Below are 4,730 nucleotides of genomic sequence, written 5' to 3' on the forward strand. Positions count from 1 at the left end.
GTTTTTGCATATTTACCTCTAGTAGCCCCAGCCTACGCTACATTGGTTGCAGCGATGGATATGGCTAGCGAATGAGCTAGCTGAACGATGAAGCTAGCGGCTGAGCACCGCTAGCTGAGCGGTGAAGCTAGTGGCTAAGCACCACTAGTTAAGTGGAGGAATTGGGTGTTTGTGTTTGCCTGGGGCAGTTCTGGCAGCGCTGACTCATCCTTAAAGGGACTGTTCTCAATTTGTGACATCAGCTCATGAGAACCCGCTCGTTTTCGAGGGTTGGGATGGACTGGAGCTTTTCAGTGGAATTCTCAGAAATGCATGATCAAGATACCACTTTGGGTTGTTTATACTGAGGAATGAACATTATAATACACTTATAATCTCAAAAAGTTGATTTTGCATGGCATAGGCCTAACCCTTGTGCTCTCTTGTGAGGTCCAGATGACCCCACCCTTACATTGATGTGTGATCCCTCCCATGACAAAGGTGGGCAGGATTTCATGTTTGCCACGGACATCAGTGAAGATAAAAAAATCCTTGAAAAAAAAGTTCAGCGCGCTGTCTTGTGGGGTCCAAATGACCCCACTCTTAACGTAAACATGCCTAGAATAGCACAAGAGTTACAGACTTTTGAGCCAATAATTTAGAGGGAACATTTGTTTTTGGATTGTGTCATTTGATTTATTTGAAGTAGAATTGAGTCCTGATGGGCTTAAATAAGGAGGTTATGACCTTTCCATTGATGCCTCTTGTGTTTCGGTGAGATATGTGGAAACTTTGAATTCATGGGTAAATAAAATGGAGACTATAAAAGACTAAAATCAATGGGATGGTTCTCAGGATAATATATACATTTACCATCTCTGTTTATTGTCCTTACCATTGATACCCATTACACAGTCTAGTAGCAGAATTAAATAGAAGTACTCGGATTTGCAAAAAAAGAAAAAAATCTACAGCATTTATTTCCATTGTTTCATATATTGGTGGTATTTATTAGTGGAATTACTTTTTGAAAAGTTCTTTCTCGCATTTACATTAGCAATCTCTATTGATTTTCCAAATGTTTTACATTTAAAAATGTGTGCCAGTTGGATGAGATCCGGAAAGTATAAGAGGGCAAAACTATTCAGAGTTTGTACCAAAAAAAAAGAAAAAAATGGCATCATAATGAGCCATCTGAGTTGTTCTGGTGGCTCAAGCCAAATAAAATGATGTAAGAGGTTGAAGGGAGACAGTAACGGCTTTCTAAACGTAGACGGGGGATTCCCTCCTGCTGGATGTGTCATCTGCTCCTTTTTTTTAGGCAGAGATAAGGGGATGAAGGAGTGACGTGAGAAAAAAAAGAGAAAGACGACAGGGACGGAGGGGACACGTTTCCCTTTTTGTGTGACAAATAAAGAAATCAATAAATCATTGCAGGCGTTTGACGGCTGCGGCGAGGAGGGCAGGTCGTTGCTCATAGACTATTTATGAAGCTGTCGCCGCCGTCTCCCTCTCCCGCTCTCAGCGTGAGTGTCGGCTGGTCACTTTGGTTGGTTGGCGAGGGAGAGTACTGTCTGAAATATTTAAATGTTTGCGTGCTTTTTACACCAGACCTGTGGCCCCTGAAGAGAGGGGGGTACAGGGAGGCAGGGGGTCGGTGTGTTTGGCAACATGCAGGTGTTCACTACAGTCACTCATTTAGTTATAAATGACTTCACCTGGATGGTAATCTGTCACTGATGGACTGTTCAATGTGGAATATCTGGATTTTGTTTGAAAAAAAAAACAAAATTATTGTTTTTAGAATTGCTTTTTATTAGAAAACTTTTTGTTCTCAAGAAGCTTTTGTTCTTGTAGAAAACTATTGGATTAATGCCTCAGAGGTCACTGATATAAATGAACTCCCATTTATTTTACATCTAAAAAAGGTCAATTTTAGACTCAAGTGAACATATTTAATGCTTATTTTACCTAAACTTATCTGATATTTGAGCTTAATTCTAATCACATTGTTTAAAGTAACTCTACTGGAAAATATTTTTTAAGAATCTGAGATTATATATTTGAAACAAATAAAAAAAGGTTTTATTTTGTTTGTTGGATGATTGACAAAAGTAACCACGACTAAAACCTAAATATCAGATTTTAAATTGTTCTTGAATTAATTATCAGCTGTTGAAAGATCAGAAAAATTTTGACATCATCGGTCTGTAAAGCTTTACATTAATATGGTGTATTTATTAAAATTTGAATATAACGTGATATCTTAAGCTGCAGAGGACAGAAGTTTGAAGACTTTTCTGTTTTAATTAGCACAACATAACCAGCTCTAAGCTTGTATTAAAGACCTACTCCAAAGAGAATCATGTTTTAGTGTTTTTATAATGTATTTGTAGAATTTTTCTCATGATGGAAGACGTATATAAAGAATATTATGCTCAATTTTTTTTCGGCTACAACTCAGAGGCAAATTGTCCTAGAAAACAACACAGTTCGTTTGATTTTGGCTAAAAATCCCTCTGAAAATGCTTTTAAAATAGATCAAAAGAGGATTAGAGTTGGACTTTTAGGGTTTTTACATTTGACAAGTAAATTGAAAATTGAGGGGGTTTAATAGAGATAGATATCCAAATGTTTTCCTTCAGAATGTCACCAGATCTAAACAAGAAAATCCCACAACATCTAAGAACTGGAGGCGCTTGGTGCAGACATCCGACCCCCAATGTCTAACCAACCAGGAGCTTTTTGACTCCTGATTTCAGCCTGGTTTCTGAATGTTCTTGAAGCCTTTAAAGACCCACGCCAATGAATATTGTCTTTTTTGTATTTTCACATGAAGTATTTTTCTCATAGTAGAGGACGTATATAAAAAAAATACCATTAAAATTGCATTTCTGAGTATTTCTTCAGAAAACCAGATGCTAGAAAAGGCTCTGACTAATGATGCAGCTACAGAAATGGCCATGCCAAAGTCTCCTCCCCCCTGTGCACACCCTGCTCCGCTCACGCTCAGAGACATGAGCGATCAACATTCGTGGTGTATTGAATTGTGATTCTGGTTAAAAACTGTACGATGGGATTGATCCAATATTGGTCGTTGTTATTTTTACGCTGCTAATGTTAGCTTGAGGCTATGATCTTGCACATGATCTCTCAGCGATAGGGAGGGGGGCAGGTTGCTCTTTGTCAACAGTCCCGCCCACAACCCAGAATTGTATTTTTAATGACTTGCTGCCACTGCCCATAAAATATGTCTTAAAAAGAGACAAATGTTTTTTTGATTTTGTATAAAAGCCTCCTAATCATAATTAAAGGGTCACTAGGAACGATGTTACGATAGAAAAATATATGGTTGGAGTGAACTTGAAGAATTTGTGAGAACCTCCAGGTTCTCCCAGACTAGAGTTTTCACCTCTCCAAATGCCCGGCACTGTACATAGCTTTGGTTGCAAATTCCTGTCAATCCACAAGCCGGAGAGATTTGATAATGCTCCTTCAGCTTGACAGGATCCCTAACTTCTGGTAATCCAACATAGTGTCTCCTAACCTCGAGCCTGCTTTTAGGTGGTGTGGTGGTTCATGGAGTTGTAGTTATATTAATACAACTATTAAAAGCGGCTTATTTAAAATCCTTCATTGTTCTGATGGTTCGTTAATACTGGTTTGATGGTGTGACGTCTACATGCTGTTCTGTATTACATCATAATAATTTAAGGGCTTCAACAACCTCAAATGCAGGTGAGTTGTAGCACATTTGCATCAACTTTATACCATTTGGGAGCACGCAATTGTAGAAAATTGATGCATTTGATTATGCGACCATGGACTCGAGCTGTGTTTAAATTTTTTAAAATAAATGCATATTTTGTTGAAAACCAAAAGCTTTCCTTTTTATACTCAGGTTTACTGTATTTCTCATTCACGTCAAATTTCTAAACTTTGTCTCTTGTTTCCCTCTTTGCAAACTTCTTAAAAAACTGCTGATACAACCAACAAATTTTGTGGGTACACTAAAAGCATAAAACGGAAGCGTTTATTGTCCTTATCAACAGTGGATGCTGTATTTAGTGAGTCAGCCCCTACAACAGAATAATATATGTGCAGCACAAAATTTGGTGCTTATTTGTATTCTTTATATACAAATCTTTACTCTAACAGAACAAATATGAGTATCAATTTAAATTTAAGATAAAGATGTCAATCTAAGCAGATTTAAATGTGTTCGCATTATTTTTAAAATTAAATATATCTCTGACCGGTGTATTACAGAATGAACACCATCGTCACTAATGAAAATGAATGAGCCTCTAACTCACACAGTTACCTACTAATGAATTATCCAAATTTAAATTAAAGCTCAGCGAAACGCCCTGCCTAACCTGCTGTAATCCTGGAATTATAAACAGATTATCCTGGTCATTAAAGCGCAGCCTGAACTCAAGTTACCAAAAGCGGCAGATGAAATTCTTTTCAGTTTTAACAGGAAGATAATCCTTAAATGAGAGTGATTACCCAGTTAAACCTCTTTTGTAGGACGGGGTAATGTCCAGTCATGCTTTCATGTCTTTTCTGTAGTTATAATATGATGTGTTTTAGTCACCAAAGCTCTGAAAGTGTTTACTATGCATTTATTAATGGTGTTTCATCAATCCACAGAATATTTTTTCAGATGTTTTGGCACAGAAGTGTCTACTTACAGATCCACTCCAAGTAAAAAATGGTGTTTTGATTTTTTTAATAGGTTAATATTT

This window comes from Oryzias melastigma, linkage group LG4, assembly GCF_002922805.2.
Source record: "Oryzias melastigma strain HK-1 linkage group LG4, ASM292280v2, whole genome shotgun sequence".
Lineage (NCBI taxonomy): Eukaryota > Metazoa > Chordata > Actinopteri > Beloniformes > Adrianichthyidae > Oryzias > Oryzias melastigma.